Source organism: Meles meles, chromosome 15, assembly GCF_922984935.1.
Source record: "Meles meles chromosome 15, mMelMel3.1 paternal haplotype, whole genome shotgun sequence".
Classification (NCBI taxonomy): domain Eukaryota; kingdom Metazoa; phylum Chordata; class Mammalia; order Carnivora; family Mustelidae; genus Meles; species Meles meles.
In genome coordinates, this window is record NC_060080.1 from 30656309 (window position 1) to 30681932 (window position 25624).

General features: G+C 42.9%; 1 protein-coding gene across 9 annotated transcripts in view; it reads left to right on the forward strand.

Annotated features, from left to right (window-relative positions):
• Window positions 1-18908: 18908 nt before the first annotated feature.
• The window catches only part of RMDN2 (regulator of microtubule dynamics 2), a 64712-nt gene continuing 57996 nt past the window's right edge, over window positions 18909-25624 (forward strand). For 2 of the 9 annotated variants that reach the window (XM_045979859.1, XM_045979852.1), the window contains exons 1-2: window positions 18926-19083; window positions 20653-20767. The gene's annotated coding sequence lies outside the window, so the exon portion shown is untranslated. Of the gene's footprint in view, window positions 19084-19267; window positions 19421-20322; window positions 20380-20652; window positions 20768-25624 lie in introns of those variants that run through there. The other 7 variants (XM_045979853.1, XM_045979855.1, XM_045979854.1 and 4 more) reach the window with 7 other exon arrangements.

Here is a 25624-nt window from a genome sequence, read left to right on the forward strand (position 1 = left end):
GAAGTGGAGTTTGTAAGGAAATGTAAGAGAGTCTCAGGAGCTTGCTGCTTTGTCAGTCAAATGATACACAGACTTGTGAGACTCCTGATAAAAAATACAGGAATCCATCCTTCTTTCGTTGTAAGAGCTTACTGATTTCTCTACAGGTAGGTACAGTTCATTGAAATGTTGCCTTTTGAACAGCAAGTGAAATAGACATAAAACCCAGCAGTAGGAAATTCACCTGTTGGATGTGAACCCATAAACAAGGAGAAAGAACAGGACGGCAGATTTAGTTCATGGGGAAGAAGATTTGGAAAGAATGCAGAAGAATAGCGTCCTCTAATGGAAGCGTGGGGAGAGATGACAAATTCAGGTGACGCAAGTTTGCTAAGCCTGCTAAGGGAAGTAGGAGAAGCCGTCAGACATTCTCACATTTGTCCTCACCTGTCTGGGTTTTCTGTGTGGATTTTCTATAGAAAATCTGTAGAAGAAGAGACTGAATAACTTCTCGTGTAGTTTCATGGTTTTATGACCACTTTGCCTGCTGTACGTGTCAGAAGGTGAAGACATTTCTGTTCCTTCAGGGCTGGTAGGTGAATTTCTCTTCACAGGAGGCCCATCCTTGTTGGGGAAATAGTCAGTGCGGCCACTCAGAGCAGATGAGTCTGGAGTGGGTGTGGGGGGACTGGAGCCAAGGCCACGAGGCCACAAGGGAAGGGCAGGCAGTGAAGGAGATGGGATTTTCTGTTCCCCAAAGAGGGAGGGAGGTGGAGTTAGGAAGTGGGCTTAGAGGAAGAGGAGAAGTGAAGATAGAGGAGATGTCAGGCTGTGGGCTATGGCATCCAATGACCCCCTTGACTTCTCTCTGACGCCATTAACTTCTAGACATGATTGAATAGAAGGACGAGTTATAGAATCCTCCAAGGGTTTGAGTTTCCAGGTTGAAGGGAGGACAAAACAGAGGAACATTTGTAAATATAGGAGCTCAGCTAAACCCCCAGAGCACAGGTGGTCCTAGCTGACAGCTGGGTTCCATAGTTCATCCCTTTAAGACATTTTTTTTTTTTAATATCTGAACCAGTACACATTGTGTGCTTTGCTAGTTATCAAATTTGGGGTGAGCTGGTACAGGTATCTTTTTAGTTCTCCTCAATTCAAGGCACCATGATTCTTTTTATGCTCTAAATTGTAGTTTCTGAGATTCTGGTCTTTGAAGGCCCTCCAGGTGGTCTGCGGTTGCCCAAATGCAATGAGTAGGTTTGGTACGAAGAGTATTTTCTACTAGAGATTTGGACTCTCTGTAAAAAGGGTATAGAAATAGATATTTGATGATTACAACCACAAAGATGGTCACTTGCTAAGCAGGCACTTCATATGGTGCGGCTGTGGTGGTGGGATGTGTGCGTGTGCGTGTGTATGTGTGTGTGTGTGTGTGTGTTCCATGGTTGCAAGCAGTTTTGAGGTGGGTGGTCCAAGGGATTCTTGCAATGTGGGTCATAGTCTAAAATCTCACTTGGGATGAAGTGAAGCCAAACACTTTTAAGACACCAAGAAATCAAACCACCTTGTTTGAGAATCTTTAAAATAGGTATTTGAAAGTGATCCTTCAATTGTGAAAATATCTTGACCCTAAACCTTTGCAATTTCATTTCTGACCATAATGAAGGGATATCTTAGCCACAAATCCCTCATATCCAATTTTATTTCTAGTAGTGTAAGCAGCTACTCAGCTTTGAAGTTTAGTGCCGAGCCATATTTTAGGGGATGGTTTGGGAAGCGATTGGCTAGGAAATCCAACCTCAGAAAATGTCTTTTGAAAACCTTCACTAATCTTTATCATCATACCTATCTTTCAGCTTCATTTAAAAGAATAGTATTCTACCCATGGGCTCAAAACCACGGCAAGAATGCAGACCATTCAGACAGCAAGAACTAGTGGCAGTAGAGTTTTATTTAATCCCCAGATCATAAAAAAGAGACACAGCTATAAGGATGATGAAAGAAAAACACCTCAACAAATGAGGTGAAAAGGAATTCCCAGGATTCCATATCTTCAGGTGATGGCTGGGTGTGCCAAAATGTGAGACAGCAGCTTGAGAGAGAGAAAAAGATTAGAAAGATCTACAAGCCAGAGGATCTATCTATTACCAGTCTACCTCACCCCTAAAAGAAGAGAGCCACGCTAGGAGGACCTCAGTGGGCAAATTGAAAACCATCCAGTAAAAAAGGCTCCAGTCAGTAAGATGGTGGCTGGGCTGGGCTGGGATGCCATGGTGGTCTGGATCACAACCCCACAAACACACCCATGTTCTAGTCCCTGGAACCTGTGTGTGTTTCCTTACATGGCAAGAGTGATTTAGTAGATGTAATTAAGTTAAGTTAAATTAAGACGGGGAGGTTATCCCAGACAATGCAGGTGGGCACAATATAATCACGAGGGTCCTTACGGGAGGAAGGCAGGAGGATCACAGTCAGAAAGGAGATATGACAACAGAAACACAGGGTGGAGCGACACATTTTGAAGACGGAGGAAGGGACCCCAAGTCAAGAATGCAGGTCGCTTCCGGAGGCCCGAAAATGTAAGGAAGCAGACTCTCCCTCAGAGTCTCCAGAGGGAGTGGGGCAGTGCCAATACCTTGATTTTAACCCAGTGGAACACATTTTGGATTTCTGACCTCAAGAACTGTAAGCTACTGGGTCACCTGGGTGGCTCAGTGGGTTAAGCCTCTGCCTTCGGTTCAGGTCACGGTCTCAGGGTCCTGGGATCAAGCCCTGCATCAGGGTCTCTGCTCAGCAGGGAGCCTGCTTCCCCCTCCCTCTCTGCCTACTTGTCTGCCTACTTGTGATCTCTCTTTCTCTGTGTCAAATAAATAAATAAAATCTTTTTTAAAAAATTGTAAGCTACTAAGTTTGCACTGTGAGCCACCAAGTTTCTGGTGATCTGTTACAGCAGTAATAGGAAACTAATACAGTGGAAACCACGTCTCCCAGAATCCTCTTTCTTGTGTGTCCCAGTTAGAGTTGGCCAAAGGAGAAACTTGGACAAGATTTGGGAAGTGGGAGCCATTTCTCTCTGACCATCTTTGTGATAGGGTACCCCGGGTCCATCCAGGTTGGCCTCTCTCTCCTGTGCTACGTGCCTACCTCTTCCAGATGACAGGCCCTGATGAGCCAAGACAGCCCCAGGCCTCACATCAGATGCTTGGCTGTGAACCCACAGAGGCCATAGCTACCCCGAAGCAAGAGCTTCCTAGAGAACCCCCTACCAGTTCCTCTTCATGGCCCCACTTCAGCATGGACCCCTGGCTTTTCCAATTCCATTGCATTCTCCTAATAATGTTGGTGTTTCTCCAAGTTATTCTACCATTTGCTCTGCAATGTGTGGATTTTTCTATTGTCCTGCAACCTCAACAACACTTAATACGGGCTGATTGATTCTGAACAATCCGTAAGCTATGGGCTGCAGTCTCCTTGTGACTTGACTTTGCATTCCCCTATTAACTAACGAGGTTGGGCCTCTTTCAGTATTTTTAATGGCCTTCTGGATCTCCTTGTTTCTGAAGCATGTCTGACTTTTGCCCGTTTTTCTACCAGGTTGTCTCCCTTTTTCTTAATGATCCATGATACTTTGTATACTCTGGATATTAGTCCTTTATCGGTGCTCTGAATTGCAAACATCTTCTCCCAGGATGTGGCTTGCCTTTTTTTCTGTCTTTAAAGATGTAGCAGTCCTTTTTTTTTTTTTTTTTAAGTGGTTAGTGCTTATTATGCACACTAAAACCCAGCAATTCTACTTCTGGATCTATGCCCTAGAAAAACTCTCACACAATTCTCCAGGTACAGGAATATTCACAGACATGTAGAGGGAGAAGCCTGGAAGCTCTGTAAGTAGCCATCAAGAGGGGAAATGGGGGCGCCTTGCTGGCTCAGTTGCTAGAGTGTGTGACTCTTGATCTGGGGGTTGTGAGTTTGAGTCCCACACTAGGGGTAGAGTTAACCTGGGGGGGGGGGGGAGGACAGAGAGAGAGAGGAGATGAATCCAGTGCACATGTCCCTACACAGTAATGAACTACAAACCCATGTGTCCATATGGATTTGTCTCAAAATCCTACTGTTAACTGAAAAAAAGAATTCCTTTTATTAAAAATTCAAAATCAGACCAAGTTAAATAATATATTATTTAGGGGTTAAAAAAAATACCAGAAACCCAGGTGTTAAGGTGCTAAGCTCTAAAGAGAAGGAGGGGGGCGATTCCTACAAACCTCAGGATCATGGTTACCTCTGGAGGGAAGGAGGGAACAGGAAGTGAGACAGACCACAGGGGCTTCTACGTTTCAACCTACCCAGTGTGGGCACAGCTCTTTCCCTTATTCTTCTTCATTGAAATGAACATAGATAGTTATTATTATTAGATAGTCATTGTTACATGATCTATTTTCTCCATAAAACATTTGAACAGGTATGATTCCCTGAAAAATCATATTTGTTGGCCCGGATTAAGGTGGCTGAAGGTAGGAGAAGATTCGGGATCCTTTAGAATGCCAGCTATGGGGGCGCCTGGGTGGCTCAGTGGGTTAAAGCCTCTGCCTTCGGCTCAGGTCATGGTCCCGGAGTCCTGGGATCAAGCCCCACATCGGGCTCTCTGCTCGGCAGGAGTTGGAGGAATCTGTGTCACCTTGCCCGGGTTTGGGAGCACCCAGTCCCTCTTATCCTTACGCAGCCTCAAGAGTGGCTCCCTACTGCCCTCTCGTGGCCAGTTTCCCCATCCAACCTGAGCGGAGGAAACCAGGCACGGTGAGCAAGGGAGCACACTCTCCTTAGGATCAGGGGTTGTCCAGGCCTGGCGGCAGATTGAGGACTTGTACGATGGAACTAGATGCCAAAAACAGCATCTAGGACCCACTAGCTCGTCTAGTATTTCTATGTGAAGTCCTAGTGCTCTAGCCTGGCTTATTGCCTCGAACTTAATCCAGGCTCCTCCTGACAAAGATGATCTCGTGGACCCAAAGACCCCTCCTGCCTGCTCCAGAGCCTCTTGTGGCTTGGTCCTCCCTTCCCTGGGAGATGCTGTGACTCTGTAAACTGCCTCCCCACCCAGACTCACCACCTGCACACACCTGCCCAAAGGATCGGCTCTCCTTTCCTGCCTGAACACACATCTGGTCTATCTAGACCACTCCCTGATCCTGGGCTCTCCTGCACAATGCTGTCCTGACCTTTGGCTGCCACAAGGGCAGAGCTATTAAGAGGGTAAGAATCAAAAGCCACAGAGAAATGCAGCTCCGGGGCAGGTGAATGCTGAGGCTCCACTGAGCACGCTGGGTGCTTGGGGCTTCTCTGCCCCTGTCCGCCATCTTCCTTTTTCTCTTTCTCTTCCTCAGTCAGTCAGAGTTTCTGATTCCTGACATCAAGCTTGGCATGGGCAGGTTCATTCAGAAAAATCATAGAATTGGTGTCACTCAAAGGAAGAGCCTGCCCCCAGGAGGCAGGATCCAAGTGTGTAGAGTCCCTGGGGTAATGTAATGCCTTCGGCTCAGGTCATGATCTCAGGGTCCTGGGATCGAGCCCCGCATCGGGCTTTCTGCTCAGCAGGGAGCCTGCTTCCCTTCCTTTCTCTCTGGCTGCCTCTCTGCCTACCTGTGATCTCTATCTGTCAAATAAATTTAAAAAATCTTTTAAAAAAATGAATTTAGAATAGAAATTGGATTGGAATCTCTGCCTGCTTACATGCTTGGTAGTCTTGGGACATTGTTTTGCCATCTCTAAACCTCAATTTCCCTCTGCTGTATAAAAAGGATAATAATCTTTAACTTGAAATTTGTTGTGATTATTGAAGGAGACAGAGTATGAAAAAAATGCTTATCTCATTTTATACACATGTAAGTACTAAAGAAATATACTCGTTGTTATTTATTATGAAGTCCAGGCCTGTTGGGACTCAAAGGGCTGTATCTTAGAAGCAGTCATTTGGAGCCCTTGGAAGCCTCTGTTGCCCAAAGGCTCCACTTGACACAGCCTGGGAAAAGGTCCAGTGTGACTCCATCCTGCCTGTTTCCTCCAAATCCCATTAGGGCCCTGGCCCAGCGCTGGATTCATGCCCTCATCCCAGGGACTACTGGCCCTTCCTGTCCATCAGTCCAGTGGACCACAACCCTACTCCCTCAGGAGAAGGAGCCCCCTTTCTCTCTGCTCTCCTGCTGGCTTGCTCCCCCCGCCCCTTCCGGCCATCTCCTCACCAACACTCTCCCCACAGCCATCTGTTGTCACTCAGTCTGCTCCTTTGGCCCTCCTCTCCTCCTCTCACCCCCCCCCCCACCACCCCCAATCCTCCACCCTCACCCCGGCCTTGCTTACTCAGTGCTCTATTCCTCCTGCCCTCCCCAGTCAGGTCTCTGGGGTGAGGAGCACGGAACCTCCTTGGGCTGCTCCTACGTACAGGCAGCAGCCCCAGGTCTGTGAGACGGCCCATCCCTAGTGATGACAGAATTGACAGAACGCACAGCCTAAGCAGCCTCTGCCTGGCTCACAGGGAATGTCTCCTTAAGTCATCCCTCTGTTCTCTAGGACCCAGAGCCGGGCATTTTACTGAGAACACCATGAGCACACTTACCTTGCTTCTAACCACAAAATAAATTCTGTATTCACCGTTAGACACCGAGGACACCAGAACCCTCATGACAACCACAAGACCTGAGTTATGGGTCCAACTTGGCACTTACCAGCTACGTGGGCTGCTAAGTTACTTTCCCCTCTCTGGGTTCCTCGCCTGACCCATGAGGGGGGTGAGTCGGATGGTCTCAGAGGCAGCTTCCAACTCCAGTGGGTCGCAGCAGGCTCATCAAGGCATAAGATAGTCACACTTGCTCTTTCTGGGGCTCCACCCTTCCGAGAAGCTGCCCGCATTCGGCCAGACAGTTCTGTCCGCTTTGGTCCTCCATGCAACTTCAAGGCTAGGTCATTGACTCACCGATGACACAGATCCTTTAAGGTGACTTGCTCGTAGCCACATAGTAAATCGATGTCCGAGGCAGAACAGACGCTCAGCTCTCCCTCCCAGCTTTACCCCATCGAGCCAGCCCAAGACTGCAAACAACCCCTGCTGCCCCCCCAACTCCTCCTAGCTCTACATCCACACAAAACTTCTTTCTCACCTAAATCTTACCCTTCAGCATGGCGTGTATTTAACATAGACGAACATAGACGGTCATCATTCAAAACTCTTTCTTTAACCTGCCTGAAAGAACATTGAGAATTGTGAAACTGTATCCATCTGCTTTTTCTTTCCATGCTTTGTTTTTGAAAGCACAAGAACTTCAGTTTCCATACACAGCCCCACGCCACTCAGGGCCTGGTGGCGCGGATTTGTTGGGGGTACTCGGTGTTCATTTCAGAAGCTGAATGCTTTATAGGCACGGGTCGCTGGTACAAAACCCCACACTGACTCAGCCGAGGATTGAATCCCCACAGAGACGTCAGGCTCCCAGGAAAAAAACCACTGAAAGCAAACATTTTTTCCCCCAAGGCAACATTATCTTATCTCTGACTCTGTTCCCTTATCTAAGAAGAGAGGATCAAATTCTTCCTGCTTTCCCCCAGCAGTGCCTGCCCTGTGGGAAGTAAGGCTGATTTCTCATTTTTCCTCTATGATAATGGCAGCTGGCACACTGTGCGAAGGGAAAGTCGGGATTTGGAAAATCTCGGGGTCAGGGACTCTCTCTTTAGATACCCGTGCTTTATTGTGTTGCCACTATTTTTATGAAAAGACTGGTTTGTCTCAGAAAGTTCTGCAGCCCCACGGAGGTAGGAGGGAGGGCAGGAGTTTCTAAAACCCCTGAGGATGCAGTGCGGGGAGGTGGGGAGCAGTGTGCTGGGAGGGCCAGAGAACAGAAAACACTTACGGTTGGGACCCAAAAGAAACAAAATGCTAGACCTTGAAACCAAAGGCCAGGGACACCAGCAGCTGAAGGCAGAGCCTTCATTCAAGGACGGGGTGGAAGTAAGGGTCGGGGTGGGAGAGGGAGAAACCAGCTCCCGGGCATGAGAAGCGAATGGGAACGGAGCATGGCCAGGCTGGCGAGCTGCCAGGAAGACACAGGAGCCTTCCCAGGAGCTTAGCTCGCCCTCCGGGAGGAGGAGAGAAGGTGCATCAGAGTGGAAGATTCCCAGACTTAAAATCTAGAAGTAGCTGAGTTACCTTGAATAGGCGATTTTTATCTCTTCCATGGTGTTGCTAGCCAGGACGAAAAGATCCTCCGCGGAGTTTAACTACAGATTAATAGCACAAGTGACATTTTTGCATACATGAATCTTACAACTGAAAGTCTCACCTGCTCTATCAGCAACATTTTGTCTTACTAAAGGATGTCAGAGTAGATCTGTGTAAGAAGGCACTGACCCCTAACTCCCACACTGTTTGTGAAGGTAAAAGCCAGAATCTATTTTTCTCTTTTTAAAGGGCCATTAGACACAGAGCACCTTCCAGCCGGCAATTTAGTTTATATGGGTCCAAAGGAGAAACAGTAAAAGCTGTTTTTGTATGAATGCAAATGTGATTTAGACACAACAAAGCTGCACCTTGATCTTCGATATTTTTAGACCTCTGTGAATTATGTTTCTGGCAACATAACATGTTGGAACACATTCTCCATTTCATACAGGCATTGATCCTTCAAGTGTGAAAGCACGTTAGCAGGAGAGCAGGCTCACGGTCAGGCGCCCTGTTCCCCAAAGTCAGTTAACTGGTCAGTATTACTCTTAGGAGATAGGGAATATCTGGGCCTAAGCCATTTTACTATAAAGCCAGGTTAGAAATCTGACTCATGGGGCACCTGGGTGGCTCAGTGGGTTAAGCCTCTGCTTTTGGCTCAGGTCGTGATCTCAGGGTCCTGGGATCGAGCCCCGCATCGGGCTCTCTGCTCAGCGGGGAGCCTTCTTCCCCCTCTCTCTCTCTGCCTGCTGCTCTGCTTACCTGTGATCTCTCTCTGTGTGTCAAACAAATTAATAAAAATAAAAAAATTAAAAAAAAAGAAATCTGACTCAATTGTAGTGAAACATCTAAAGAGAGACGCAAGATCTCTTCACGAAACAATTTTGTTTGCTCACCCACAAGCTTCTTTGCACAATAGCCTTCCTATGTTGACTGTCTGATGGAGTCCACCAGCCATAGCAGAGGGTAAATGACAGTTACTTGTTTTTCTAAGGCAGCTCCCTTTCAGCAATGGCATGGGTGTGAGCAGCTATGGCCATGGAGACTGTAAGGGCCTATTTAGCCAGAGCGATGCCATCGGTTAAACAGTGATTTTGTTGTTTATGCAGTAAAACTTAAACTGACCCTGCCCACCTTCCCCCCAGGGGACTTACTTAAAAACAAGTCGAGGAAACCAGTCCCAGGTAACAACACCCAAATACAAGGGTGGGTCAGGCCGGGTGGAGGTATTCAATCAGTGGGGGCACATACTGTCTCCTAGCTACCAAGGAGTATGGGCCCCGCCCTTTGGGTGCCTTTTAGGCACCAATTCTGACCAAGGTGATAGGCTAGTTCAAATATCTACCAGGGTAAATTGTAATTCAATTGGTCACTTATGTGTGACCTAGCATGACTGTGCAGCTTTCTCTGTGTGTTACAATCTCATTGGTCACCTGTGCGTGGCCAGGCCCAACCACATGGCCTTTGCCCTTAAAAGCTAGTCTGTAAGACAGAGAGAGGTCGCCTCTTTGCAAGAGACAGCCCTGGCCAGTCAGTTTGATTCTCGATGCTTGGCACGAAATAAAGCTTTGCTTGACCTTCACTCTGTATCAGTCTCACTCCTTTGACCATGGACCCAACAGAGACATGAGGAATATCTGGGGAAATTTTCCTTAATCATAAAAAGAAAGAGATGCAGGCGGATAGCCTCCTTCTTCCCTCCTGCCTTCAGAAGCAGTTGTGAGAGGGCATGATTCCTGGTGCTGTGGCAGCCATCTTGCCACCATGAGGATGCAGACCTAGGATGAAAGTCAATATGTTGTGGATTGCAGCCTGGAAATATGGAAAGTGCCTGGCTCCTAATGATACTGTTGAGATGCTGAATCGGTCAGGCCTCCAGACTTTTTGAGATTGTGGGATAAGAAAAACCTTAAGTGTTTAAGACACATCAAGTTGGTTTTCTATTACTTGCAGCCAAGCAATACGTTAAAAGTCATAGGAAAGAGAACTAATTTCCATAAGCTGTGAAAAGAGAGTAAAAATATTTTAGTTTGTGTTCTAATTTTCCTGCTGTGATCCTCTGGATTTAGTATGAGAGTTCTCTTCCCATTCCCCTCCATCCCATTCTCCAAAGGGAAATGCTTCATTCTCTCTGGGGGTCCACAAGCCCAACTCCCAGCTCCCCTGTCATCTCAGTACCAACCTCCTCAGTGCTTTGCCTCCCATTCTGGATCTGTTTTTGATGGAGGTTTCTCCGGCACTCTGTGGAGCTTTTAGGTGACTCTGGCATAGTGCCATGACAGACCAAAGAATGACTTCCTTACTATCCTAGATATTTGGATATTACAAACATACATGAACATGAAGTGGAGAGCTTTGGTGCTATTTTTTGTGACCTGTCTCCACCTAGATTTTCATTCTTTGTTTTCTTCTTCCTTCCACAACTCTTAAGTTGCCTGTGTTCTCCCTTTAATGATCTAATTGATGATGTCAAAAAGTGAGTCAAAAAAGTGCCTTAAGCCATAGAGTACAGAATAAACAAAAAATACCAAGAGGCATATTCCCTATGAGTTGGAATCTTGAGAATGGTAACAAATGTGGACCTTTTGATCCTCTCTTATCTTTGCGCTCCCTCTCTCTCTCTCTCACTCACAGGAGAAACTGTGAGAAGAACGTCTAATGAAGTACTCAATTTCCCAAATCTGAATTTCATTTGGTTTCTTTTGCATAAAACACCAAAAATGAATAAAGAACAGGTTTAACAGAGGTTCCTCCAGTGTAAGTCTGCCTGACTTCATTTTTACTTTAGAAATTCAGCAGATCACCATCCCTACTGCTACAAGCAATGTTTCTCAAAGGGCAGTCCGTGGGACATCAGGTCAGAATAATATTTTGAAATGCAATTCCTGGGGCCCATCTCAGAGCTAAGAATCTGAAGATTTGATGGTCAGAGAATCTATAAAATAAGCAAGCAATCCAGTTAATGTATATGCACATAAATATCCCAATCTTTCAGTTTACCATTTTAATTACAAATGCTACCTAAAAGATTGAGTGGGCTTTGCAAAGCAGAAACCAGGGACAGCAAACCTCGTTGAAGTATACATGTATTTAGAAAGCATTACAAACACTGGATCATATAATTCTGATGAGAAAAGTAGTTTGATAAACAGAGTTAGTTTTAGGCAAAATTTAGGTCTCTGAGGTGAGGTCAAAAAATTCCATTTAATTTTGAAAACTTGAGTTCTCCTTTCTCAGCTTCCCTCCAATTCCATATTCCACAACCAAATGGGTCTTTCTTTTCTGTAACCCACCTTACCTGACATTAACCAATTAAAAAAAAATTTTTTTTAAGCAATTACGTAGGCTGGGGACAAATGTACAAACCTGTCAAAACTTCAGGTTGAAAAGTAAAGAATTCAGGGATGCCTGGGTGGCTCAGTTGGTTAAGCCACTGCCTTCGGCTCAGGTCATGATCCTGGAGTTTTGGGATCAAGTCCCACATCAGGCTCCCAGCTCCTTGGGGAGTCTGCTTCTCCCCTCTCATGCTCTCTCTTCCTCTCTCAAATAAATAAATAAAATCTTTTTTTAAAAAAAGAAAGAAAAGTAAAGAATTCAGATGTCGAGGTATTTTAATGTATCTGTCAATCTATTTATTCATTCAAGATGTATATTAGTGAATGTCAAGTATGAGGATAAAAAATGAGTAAGACATGGCCCATGCTTTTAAGAAAAATTATCTAAACTTAGAAATTAAAAACTCACATCACATTCATTTGATGTTTGGGCGTTGGTTAACAAGCCTGCCCATGGAGTATTTAATTCTTTAGGAAAATGTGCGTGTTTGTGACTGGGGCCACTCACTGTTAAGGGCTGAGTTTCCACGATGGGTAACTTCTAAATCTACCAGCACCTGGTGGGTGGAGACTAGGAATATGCTGGATAGCCAACAAAATAATTCTCTAGTGCCAAAGGTCAGTAGGACTGAAGTTGAAAAACCCTGTTCCAAAGAGCTCCAAAGGCTGTAATTTGGGACATTAGGAGACCTTTGTCCCCTTCATGAGAGCAGTGTTAGGATTTTCCTCAAGGGGCTGATAAATGGTTGCGGAAGCAGGAAGACAAGTCTGTGAACAGGAAGTATTCTCTTATCGTTTCTGGTAGTGCTGGGTGTGAGATAAGGGAGAGGCAGGATGAGGACTTTTTTTAGGAAAGGTGGTTGATGCTGGTCAAGTATTTAAACATATTTGGATCAACTGAAATTTTCATTTTTCCTTTAGATATTTGATGCCTTTGAAGCCCTAACCTGGGCCACAGTGGCAATTACAGCATGTTGGTGAAAGATCTTCACAGTTTTTACACATTAAAAAGGGGAGAAAAAAATACTGCTTATTTTTGGTCGTGTCTTCACGATCACAAATATTTAGCAAAGGAAAAGACTAGAAGTGCCTTTATGGCAAAAGTTGGATTCTCTCTGTTAATTTTTTTTTAATTGCTGTCACTCTGTAAAGCTGTGTTGTATTTTTCTATGTGACTATCTACATAATTAAAATTAGTTTAGCAGGCTTTCATTTGTTAAATACAGACACCCTTTGAGTTACACTTTCTATACCACGAGTGACTAGCCAGTCATTACATCTAGAAGAAGAGTTCCTTCTGTTTGAGAAATGGGAGGTTTTTACTACAGAGAGAATAAATGTCATTACTGTTGGAATTGTCTTTTTATTTTATTTTATCTTATCTTGATTTTTTTTTTTGGAGGAGCATGGAATAGTTGTTTTGCCTCAGTTGAGAAATAAAGACCCCTGTGGCTAAATGGACAGTTCTTTCTTTGCTAGAAAATTCAGCAGAGGCTGCGGTTGGAGGTAGGAAGAATTCCTTTTTTTAATTAGTTGGTAAGCAGATGCCATAGCTGGAAGATGGGGTCTCTCTTTTCTTTTTTTTTTAAAGATTTTATTTATTTATTTGACAGACACAGAGAGATCACAAGTAGGCAGAGAGGCAGGCAGAGAGAGGAGGAAGCAGGCTCCCTGCTGAGCGGAGAACCCGATACGGGGATGGATCCCAGGACCCTGGGATCATGACCTGAGCCGAAGGCAGAGGCTTCAACCCACTGAGCCACCCAGGCACCCCGGGGTCTCTCTTTTCATTGGACCGCTATTAGCTGCTGCAACTGGCAGGAACAAGTCCGCTTTTTTTTTTTTTTTTTTTTTACCTCCCTAAGTGGAAACAGCTAGGGCCATAGCTAAAGGTGGGTGATATCCTGACATCAACAGTTCTGATTGAGAATTCAGCGGAAACCATATAGTTATGTTTTCATATAGACTATGAGGGATTTTATGGGGTTACTTAGAAAACAAACCACAGGGGCACCTGGGTGGCTCAGTGGGTTAAGCCTCTGCCTTCGGCTCAGGTCGTGGTCCTGGGATCAAGCCCCACATCAGGCTCTCTGCTTAACAGGGAGCCTGCTTCCCCCTTTCTCTCTGCCTGCCTCTCTGCCTACTTGTGATCTCTCTGCCAAATAAATAAATAAAATCTTAAAGAAAAAAAGAAGAAAAGAAAACAAACCACAATTTATAATGTGATTTTCATAAGATATATTCCAAGTTCCAAACAAACCACAATTATTTTAGATCTTGATACTAACAGGTTAGTCACTTGCTTTAGGAGTCAAGCTTTCTTCTAAAATCATTACAGTGGTGAACTGCAATGTTCATCTTTGTCTAGATTCACTTTTGTATGTGTCTTAATTGTAATAATGGGAGTATAAATCTTTATAAAATGGAAAAAGTTTTAACGATGAATGGTGAATTAATGTGTCTCTATTATGGCACAAGGGTGTTTTCTTCTTATAGATTTATTTGCATACAAGAGGCCGTCTCTACTGAACAATTTTTTTTTTAAATTTTATTTATCCACTAGAGAGAGAGAGAGAGAGTGCGAGCACAGGCAGACAGAGCTGCAGGCAGAGGCAGAGGACGAAGCAGGCTCCCCGCCGAGCAAGGAGCCCCATGCGGGACTCGATCCCAGGACACCGGTATCAAAACCCGAGCCAAAGGCAGCCACTTAACCAACTGAGCCACCCAGGCGTCCCTACTGAACAATTTTTTGAAAGAGATTTGCTCCTAAGGAGAAACTACTTCTCTTTAAATAGTCTGAGGACAGTGGGTCTGGGAAACTGCTAACCTAAATTTTCCCAGCCTGAACCTTGTACAAAACTGACTTACCACCCAAGTTCAAAATGAAATCTTTTGTTCTACTTATGTATAATTGAAACTATCCAGTTATTTTAACTAGTTTGTATATGCATATATTGTAACAATATTTTGCTTAACTGATGAACATTTGACTTTATCTTAAGCCTGCCACAAGGAAACTGACCTCGGCTTGTGAAGTTGACAAATAAATCATGAATGTCCCTGAACATTTTCTCTCAAGATGAAGAAAACATGCGTAAGGGAGGGGCAAGACTCCTCTTTACTCTGTGAGTTCCATTTTCGAGTGTATACAAGGCTATGCTTTAAACGGCCTGTCTACAGGAAACCACGGTAAGAATGTGACTTAGAAAGCCTTCTGCAATTTCAGAAGAAACTTCATTCCTATCTTTAACTGTCCCAGAAAAACTGCTGATCATCATCGAACAAGGTTGGTATCAATCAGGCAAAGTATATGCTTTTCTGAAAATAACTGTTTCTTCATTGCACAAAAACTTAATTTTTCTAGCCAAGCAGGAAGTTTTGAATAAGAATTCCATATTTCAATGAGGTTGTCATATTTTTAATAAATGGTTTCAACATTAGATTGCTATGTAGTATTACATAAATATTGTTGCTAATTTTTCTTTCCTATGTATTTTTCTAAAATACCATTTTAAGTTTTATTCAGCACAGCTATTTTATTGTATGTAAGTGATTAACAGTTTATTACACTAATTATTTAGTCATGTGGAAACTGTTAATAAACTTACTCTTACGCTTTTTTCATAGAAAGCATTTTCCCCTTGGAAAGTCCAATTTGGTCATAGTAATCTCAGAGTAATTTCATAGTTTGGGGGGTAATTTTCTTGTGTTCTGGGGGTCCCCTAAAATAAAAATATTCCCCAAAAGCACTCCACCTGCATTAGATATAGTATTATTTTCCCTCTTTTCCCCAAGTCTATTCCTAGACTAACCTGAGCATACTCGATGCACCATAATTCTGTATGCACCTGTGGCTTAGATATCATGGTTAACCCCACGAAAGAAGCTCCCCGTGGGGTAAAGTGCTCTGATCTGGAGATTCAGGCCCTCTTGTAAGAGGAGCAATGAAGGCTGAACCCCATTATTAACTGACTAGGGAGATGAAACAGGACAATATCACCTCTGAACTTCTGGGATGTGCTTATGAGAGGTGTTCTGATGAACCTCGATTGAATGTTCTATCAGGCATCAGGATAGCGGGCCTCACTGGAGGTGGTTGAGAGGAAAGGCATTCACAAAAATCTAGGTTTGATTATTGCCTCTAAAAGCGACTGTGGGACTGGGGCCAAATTTCTTCACCTCTGCAAGCCCCTGCTTCTTCACCTCTGCAAGCCCCTGCTTCCTCACCTATAATGTTACTTCTCTCACTGGATGGCTGGAACGATGGAATAGGACAAGTCATCCAAAGAAGGAAGCAAGAATGGAGTGTAAGATACAGTATTTTTGTTGTGGCTGTTGTTGCTGTTGGCTCTCCTCTGGTCCCCAGGTCTGACCTGGGAAACCTGGAGCTTCGGTGGCGCTGGCGGGCTCCTCCAGGCTGCTCTTTGTGCAGCCAGCCTTGGGACTCTCTCTCTCTTCTTGGTTAGTGTGTCCCTAATTTTAGAATGATGTCTTCAGTTATTTAGCAACAAAACACTTCCTTGACCCCAGGCTGGAGAAGAAGGTATATGTTGCTGTTTTGAGGTAGGGGTTGGGGGTCTGGCCTGGGGGGTACTTACATTTACAGCTCAACCTGCAATTCACAGCAATTCAGGTTGTAAATTAGAATATACCAAGAGCAAAAATATAATGGATTGGAATGTAAATGGCAATATCCCCATCATAGATTCCTTTAAGTAAAATCCAGATCAAATTTCTAGAACAAGACTATATCTTCTCAAGGAAATGGAGGCAAAACCCTTGATTGCCTTCTAACTAAACAGTTTCTTCACCCTTAATGGTCTGTTCCCTAAGTTGATAGGTGATAAAAAGATCTGGAAATAATTGCACAAGGAAGTATATGAATAATTAACCATAGAGTACATTGATCACTGTTATAGGGCTAAAACCAACTTGGTCTTTCAATTGCTTCCTGGAAATAAAACCACTTAAATAAAACCCAAGAAATAAAACAAAACATAACAAAATAAAAAACCCTGATAAACCCATAACATGTGCTCTACAGCAGGAAAGGCTTCAAATGTCTTAATGCTTTTTTCTTGACTATACATATTATTTTTAAAAATTCCTTTTCAAAATATTTATTTGATATTGAGTATGTGCACTGTGTCCTTGAGTATGTGAACTGGGGACACCAAGATAGATACATCCTTGCCTTGAAGAGCCCAATCTCAAGGACCCAACAGTCAATGGCCAAGCAGTAATAAAACTGGGTATGAGAGAGAGGTGTCTGCAAAGCAGGGGGGAAGGGTTTTGTGATTATTTGAATCCTTATCCTTCCCCAAAAGTTTTGATGGGTGCATGGATGGGCACATCTTTTGGGGAGGAGAAAAATGTACAGAGGAGCTTCCCGAGAGAAGCGGATTAACTGGATGAATTGGTTTTTGACCAGCGGTGAACGGGAGGGTATTCTAGGCACAGAGGGCACCCTGAAGAGCACACAGAGACTGGAAAATCTGTGGCTTATGAAAAGATGGGAAGACAGTTTGGCTATAGCTGAAGTTCAGAATGATGTCTGGTAGGGAAAAGCTGGAGAAGCAGGTGAGGACAAACTGGGAAGGGCCAGATCATTGTAGCACTGTGCTAGTTTTGATGGAGAAAAGTGTCTCAATCAGTTCCAGCTGCTAGAACAAATTTCCATAGGCTGGGTGGCTTAAGTGACACTTGTTTCTCATAGCCCCGGAGGCTGGAACCCAAGATCATGGTGCCAGTGTGGGTTGGGTTTTGGAAAGAGTCCTTTTCCAGGTTGCAGACAGCAGGCTTCTCACTGTATCCTCACATGGGAGAAAAAGAGAGCTCTGGTCTCTCAGTCTTCTAATAAGAGCAGTAATCCTATTCACAGGACTCCAACCTCATAACCAAGTTATCGGCCAAAAGCCCTACCTCCAAATCACATCACTTTGGGGATTAGGGTTTAAATACATGAACTTTGGGGGAACACAAATATTTGCCCATGGCCAACAGAAACTTTGAAACTCCTGTTGTTTCCCAAACCCCCCTTTAGTAGTTCCTTTGATGCTATACTCCAGGAAGGGTGGGGGAGTCATTCCTTCTTTTTTAGGTTATCCATACAACAGTTCCTGGCAAGAGTAGCTCTTCTCTGTGCTGTTTAGTTTTAACTTAACCAAAGATCAATGGCTACCACTATCTCAGTTTCTACCTCTCAGAAAATTTTTACTAAGCAAGGAACAGAATCAAAGATACTGGTGGCAGGCAGAGGAACAGGTGTTAGGTAGGTAAATGAGAGTCTAGCTACTTTATCCTACTTCCTGAATTTGAAGAACAAGTCAGTACCAGCTGCCATCTTCCTCTTGGAGCAGAAAGTTGGTAGGGCCTTGTTCTCCACTCACACTCCATGTTTTTATTGAGGATCTCCTTTGTGCTGTGTACTGAGGACATAGCAGTGAACAACTCAGTGGGCTGCTTCTGGAAAAGCTTAAATCGCATGGTGCTTTAAGCTTCCTTTAAGTATTACAGAAGAGACAGTATAGTTTCTTTTATAACCAAATCTTATTTTAAAAAAAACAAACAAAACCCTATTATCACTTTGCATAATAGGTTTACATTATATTGTATTCTGGAAAAACAAAACAAGTATTAGCATTGTATTGTGATATCCTTGCAAACCGTAAAATGAAGAAGTGGTTTTTGGAACGGAGTGCTATTCTAGCTAGTTTCAAATCTTAGAAGTGTTAGCCTGCAGTCTTCCAAAATATAACTTTGTTTTAATAAAATGACTGTGGCTATGGCTAGGCTTGCTTATTCTTTAATGCAGCTTGCTTAAAACTCAAAAAACACCTTAGGATCCTAGAGAACCCCCATCAGTAAATAGCATTGTATAGATGATAAAACAAGCCTTTTAATTTTTCATAGAGCAAGATTTTTTTTTTCTTAGCAAATAGGAGTGATCTGTTTTTAATTCCATTCAGTACACTGGTGGGGAATTTAGTAATCAACACTAAGTTCTGTGCAAGCCTAAATTTGACGTCTGCCCTACCCTGCAATGAAGACTGAACTTCAAGGTTATGCCTAGGAGGGGTAACAAATAAGGGTATACTGGGGTAAGGGTGAGTTTGGGCGCGGGAGCCAGGTGCAGGCGGGTTTGGGGAGCGGCAGTGATGGGACAGACGCGCTGGGCCTGTCGCGGCTGGCCCGGAGCCAGGGCCGGAGACCCGAGGGAGACAGGCTTGGAGGGGGGGCGGCATCCCGGCAACAATATGCCGTGCGGGCCGAGGCGCCGGCGGAACGCATTCTCCTTCTGGAAAAGGTGCGCTGGATGCCCGCCCGGGTAAGTCGAACCCCCCGCGGGAAGAGGCGGGAGCCGTAGGGCGAGCCGCCGCGGGCTCCTCCCCCGGCGCCTCCACTATCTGGGTCAGGACGCGGCGGGCCGCGGGGCCGGACGGGGGGACCCGCGGGCTCCCGGCTGCTGTCCGCCCGGCCGCCGCTCCGCTCCCGTCCGCCCAGCCGCAGGTCCCGGGTCCCCGTTCGACGACCGCGAAAAGGCCCGAGCGGCGAACTCAGGTGCGTGGGGAGGTGAGCAATGGGAGGCTCGCCTGGCGCAGGCCAGACCCGGACGCGACGGCAGAGCGGAGGTCTGAGGCGGCACTTCCGGCGGCCGCTGCGGCACTTCCGGGTTCCGCGGGGGGTCCCTGCCGCAGACGCCCCGCGGGGCATCCTTCCGCCGGCTGGCGCTGCGCCGCGTCCTCCCGGGGGCTGCCCCGGCGGGCTGTGGCTCTCCCCTTCTGGAGCAGCCCTGTCGAGCCGGCGTCTGGAAGCTTCAGTCCTGGAACTCGCCGGTGTTTCACGCAGGCCGCCCGTCGTGGGTGCATGGGAAGCTGGCGGTGTGCTGCGCGCCCCGGTGGGTCCCTGCAAGCCGAAGGGGTTTCAGCCGGAGACGCCGGGTCCCCGCACAGTCTCCGGCAAACATTTTTGTTGTGTTCTGTTTTGCTCAGACTCCGATTCTCTATTTTACACAAAAGAAAGGCCAAATTTTCAGTGCCCCAAATATCTGCAAAGAAGCCAAACATCAGCGAGCCCTGAGTTTAAAAGAAATTATTAAATAGGAAAACTAATGAGAACCTGATGAAAAAGGAGTATTAGAATTCACTTGGAAATACTAGGTTATCCAGGTCGCTGTGATTGCCAGTTCAAGGTCTCAGAGACAATCCTATGGGAATCAAACCTCAGGCCTGAGTGTAACCCATGGTATTCCTTTCCCCTTCTTGCAAAATTTTTCATACGTCCTCCAAGTACCAGAGTTACATATTTTATGTAATTCCCCCTAAGATTCTGCTGATGAATTAAATGAATATATGGTAGATATTGCTGAAAACATTGTAAGTTGATAAAACACAATTTCCATTTCTAAAAATTAATGTAAAAATTTCTTTAGCGTTAACATTTTGGTGATTTATTACTTCAGTAGGATTCTTGGTTCTCATCTGCAAATAATTATGTATTATCCATTAGCTTTAGATGACAATATTTTTTATTAAAATAATGTGTCATTTTCTATTATTACTAGCACCTTACAAATCAAGACTTGTAAGGGGACTGATACTTAGCATTTGATTATCTAGTCCATACATTTTTTAATTACTGTGTTTTTATACTAAAGGATAGTGTAAATACACTAATTTGATAATTAAACATATAGAAGTTACACAAATAATGTAATACAGCCTTTGAAATTATACTGCAGGTAAACAAGTGTTCTGATTTATTACTTTGCTAGTTTTTTTATGATTTATTTATTTTTAGAGAGAGAGTGAGTGCAGTGGACAGGAACAAGGAGAGGAAGAGTCTTAAGACTTAAAGGTGAGTCTGAGGAGGGGCTCGATCTCAGGACCCTGAGCTCATGATCTGAGCAGAAACCAAGAATCTGGCACCAACTGCACCACCCAGGTGCCCTTGCTAGTTACTATTTTTAATGAGAGGCATTTTTCAGATTGGTGGCTTAGAACCAGGTTTATTTTATACTGGTAAAAAACTCAAACACAGCTTGCACTATTAGTCTCTCATTGTGGTTATTTAAAAGCAATACCTGCTCCACTGATTGATTCTAGTTTTTCCCCCTGTTGATTTTTATAGTTCTGAAATCCTGTTTCAGCTGCGAACATCTCTGCCCAGGCAGCACCCTCCTTCATATCCTTATGGATGCTCTCTGAACCTTCCTCAGGCAGCCATTCGTCCAGGAGTTATCAGGGTAATGGTTTTCCTGTCCTAGTCGCACAGCCCCTGCGTAAATGACTTGACAGCAGGCAGTATGCCTCAGTTTGCTTTCTGCAAAATAGAGATAATAATAGGACCTGCCTCCAAGATATAATTTGGAATTGGTATAATTCCTAAAGAAAAGGTCAAATGAAAATTCATGCCCCTGGCCACTTATTTGAACCTGGGACAGTCTCAGGGATCAGATCGCCTTCCTAACTTCCGTTTATTTACTTGATTAAATGAAAATATTTTCAAACTAGGCTACATTTTTCTCGTGTAAAGTTCAAGGAAGGCCCATGAGCCAAGAAAGCAATCAGAATAGGAAGATTTCTTTTAATAGACCTCCGGATCAGCATAGGAACATTCTGCATTAATCTTTTTATTGACAAAAAGCCAAGAAGATCAAGTTTGATGCGTGGTTAGTAGACATAATGCAAATGGAGGTCATGGGCACATAGTGACTTTTATTATTATCTGTTGCCTTTTTTGCAATAATCTTTCAAAATAATTTAGTTTGGTGATATATTTTGTGCACGTGCATGTGTGTGTGTGTGTGTGTGTGTGTATGTAAATAAGCGTACAGCTAATAATTACCCACAACTTTAGCTGAATTGATCCCAATCTACTGCTGCTGTGTCTCCTGGACAGGATAGGAAAAGACGAATGGTTAGACTTACAGTTCCATTCTAACAATTAGGTAAAAAATGCTTTTTGTTTAAAAAAAAATTAAGTCCAGGAAAACTTCCCTGAGGTCAGGCAGGCCAGATTAAGCACTCAGCCTTTCTTCTAGAATCTTTGGCTTTGGAAGAAGGGAGTCTTAATTCTCTTGGATATAATATTCACCAGTAACTTCTGAAAAATTATTTTAAAATCCTTAGTCCTTCTCTTTTACACTGAGACCTGTGATGAAATGGAGCATCTAGCTAGGATCCTCCCTGCATTCAGTGCATATCATCTAATATATTACTTAAGGAATCCGAAAACACTTTCTCTTAGGCAGATTTCTTGGAAATAATCTTATTCACGCTCCAGTGGGGACCATTTGAAGCACCACATTTAGTTGCTCATTTAGAGTATAACAAACAATGCTTTGCTCAAGTATGTGTGATCGTGAGCTATAGACCCTAGAAAGGCACATTTCAGGTACACAACTGAATTCAGAATTCACATCTTTCTAGTGCGCCTTTCCCTGTCCTCACTCTCAGCTGTTTATTTTGTTTCCTAGTTCACTTAGAACAATGAAGCAACCACAAAGAACTTTCATAAGTTCCCACTGTCCCATCTACCCACCTTCCTGAATCTGCTCACATAATCTGCCTTTTCTTTCCTTCCTATGAATGAATGGTTTGTGTTTCCATCAAAGGTCAGGGTCTGTGCCTGTGCCCTGTGGACCGTCCATCCCTCTGCCTTCTCAAGTTTCGTGCTTCAGTGATTCTCTGATCTTTTACTTCATCATTTTATATTCCTTTATTTAAAGAATTGGATCTTGTCCATGCCCAGATAGAAATGCTTTTATATCTCCCATCTTTTTGGCACCATTTTCCAATATAGTCATGACATCATTTCTTCTCTCCTTACTTGCTTTCTGTTTTCCCATTTGTTCTTTTTTTCACCCTTTTCTGACCTCTTTTGGACTAACTGAATATCTTTAGTATTACATTTTTATCTCCACTCTTGGCTTATTATTCACACCTTCAAGGAGTTTTTTTAAACTGTTGCTGTTGTTTGTTTAGTTTTTAACCCTTGGATTTACAACAGTACATCTTTAACTTACTATAACAACACTGTGTTATAATCCATGACCCTTACAACAGTATATTCTACTTTGTCCCCTCCCATACTTGGGCTATTGTTGTCCTCATTTTTTTTTTTTTTTTTACTTCTACATATAAACCCCATAATTGGTTAATATCATTTTTGCTGTGATAAGCAAATATTTTATAAAGAAATCTTTTAAGTGGGAAAAATGACTTTCATATATACCCTTGTACTTGCCAATCTTCTGTGTAGATTCAGGTTTCTGTCTGTTACCATTTTCCTTCTGCCTGAAGAACCTCTGTTAGCATTTCTTGTAGTGCGTATCTGATGGCAATGAATTCTCTCAACTTTCCTTTGTCTAAAAAAGTCTTTGTTTGGGACACCTGCATGGCTCAGTCTGTTAAGCGTCTGCTTTGCGCTCAGTTCATGATCCCAGAGTCCTGGGATCAAGTCCTGCCTCTGTCTCCTTGCTCAACAGGGAGCCTGCTTCTCCATCTCCTTGCCAGTCCTCCTGTTTGAGCTCATTCTCTCTCTCTCTGACAAATAAATAAAATCTTAGGAAAAAAAAACAAACACTTTAAAGAATCTTTGTTTTACCCTCACTTCTAAAAAATATTCCATTCGGTATAGAAATGTAAGTTGACAGTTTCTTCCAGTACTTTAAAGATGTCACTTCATTGTTTTTTTGCTTGTTACTTTGTCTTCAGGTTTGTTGACTTTTTTCTCCACAATGTTTTTTCTTCCGTTAATCTCAATCAATAAAATTTTATTTCAGATATTTTATTTTTCATCTCCAGAAGTTCTCTTTGGTTCTGCTTAACACCTTCTATTTTTCTCCTCATCATGTTTATGTTTTTCTGTAACATCTTTTTTTTAAAGATTTATTTGACAAGAGAGAGAGGGTGCATAAGCAAGGGGAGTGGGAGAGGGAGAAGCAGGCTCCCTGTTGAGCAAGGAGCCTGATGTGGGGCTCAATCCCAGGACCCTGGGATCATGACCTGAGCCAAAGGCAGATGCTTAACCAACTGAGCCACCCAGGTGCCCCTGTAACATATTTTTAATATTTATATTAAATAGTGAACATATTTGTAATCGTTATTTTAACATCCTGTCTGCTAATTACATCATCTCCATCCTTTTCCTGATTCTTTGTGTATCTAGTTATTTTCGATTGGATGATCAACATTGTGATTTTATGTCATTGCCTTCTGAACTTTTTCAATTTCTTTAAAGAGTTTTGGACTTTCTCTTGAAGGCAGTTAAATTATTTGTGAATTAGTTTGATCCTTTGGAGGCTCATTTTTAATCTATTTTAGAACAAATCTAAATAGATCTTAATTCTAGGGTTAGTTTCCAAGATATTAGCCTTCTGAGATCTCTACTGAAAGCCTCAGATATTTGATAAACACTCTCCAGTCTGGCTGATGGGAATTTGTGTAATCTTTAGGAATAATTAGGTTTATAGCTTCCTGGAAATTGTTCATTTGCCTGGGCAGATGGGATTTGACTCTATGCATGTTCAGACTGGTATTCAGTTAAAGATTTAAGGAGACTCCTATGCATATTTCTAGAGCTCTTTCTCTACATACTTTCTTCATCTTCACTAATGTGCCACACAAATTCTAGGTCCGTCAGATTCTCTGAACTTTGTTCTCTGTTCAAGTCAGTAGACTACCAGGCTTTGTTTGGTTTTCCTGTTCCTGTGCCATAGTCCAAAAATGCCTCAAATTAAAAACCCAGGGAGCTCACAGAACTTACCTCATTTGTTTCCTTTTTCTTGGGGATCATAGGTGGCAATGCTCTATTAGTATGCTCCTTGAGAAAGTGTCAAGAAAAATAAACCAGAAATTTCGTGAATTCAAATTCCTGTAACAGACAGTTTACCATTATTTGTAACATTTCTCTCAAATTGCTAACAAAATTTAATAAAGGTATATACAAAGTAGTGGCTATTGATGGGAAAATAATTTTGAGAACTTCAAAGTCTGTAAAGAAGCCTCACTATATTTTATTCTAAACACAGAAGTTTATTATAGTACTAATATACTTATTGCCATTTTAAAGTCTTGGGAGGAAAGGAATGTTATACTATTATAAATATTATATTTTTATTATATTTTATATGTTTACTTATATATTTAATATTATATATGTTTATTTGATAATATATTATTAACTATATTATTGTTTTTCATTAATGGTCTTCTGATTTTAAGAACAGAAATAAGCAATAAAACTAGGAAGATGGGATATACCAAGGAAAAATTATGGTGCATTTAGTCAAAGTAGCTGAGTTTGTGTGGAATTAGGCAGGCAAACACTTGAGCCTTGGATGTAAAACAGTGAAAGTTCAGATGGAGAGAAGAGTCAAAGGAAGGACATTTTTGCTACTTTAAAAAAGAGGAAAATTTGAAAGAAAATAAAAACATTAAGACCTCAGAAATAGAAATGTGAGGAGCAGAGGCATTCTGAATCAGAAGAAGAAAGGTGATGAAGCCTTCATGTGGTAGTGTTTTTGCTCTGCATGCCGAATAAAACAGAGAAGAGGTAGGTTACAAACTTGCCAGGGCTCTCTGATATATTTTATATTCCAAATCCTTGGGCTTTGAAAATGCGTATTACTCTAAGTATACATGTGAACTGGGTGCCAAGAAAAGCTCCTTGAACTTCCTTAAAGATTGGATAAGACTCAGAAATCATCATACCAATTTTATACAGATAAAAGTTTCAAACAGAGTTAAGCACAATTTGAATTCTTTTTTTTTCATAATTTGAATTCTTAAATAGCTTTTTTTTTCAGAAATGTATAATGATGCTTTTACCACTATCATATTCTTTAAAAATGTATGATAAAGAATAAATTTCAGATCAGTCATGTAGAATACAAATTCTGAATTAAAATTGAAACTTTACACTGGACTTCAATGATACCCTTAAAGTAAATATTTCTATTGGGCCACATACATTTTAGAAATAAATATACTATACTTACAGTATATTTTAGTTTATGATTTTTCATGTGTTTGTGTGTGTGTCTGTGTGTCTATGATGTGGACTTTTGTCGATTGAGAAAGCTTTAATATTTTTGTCT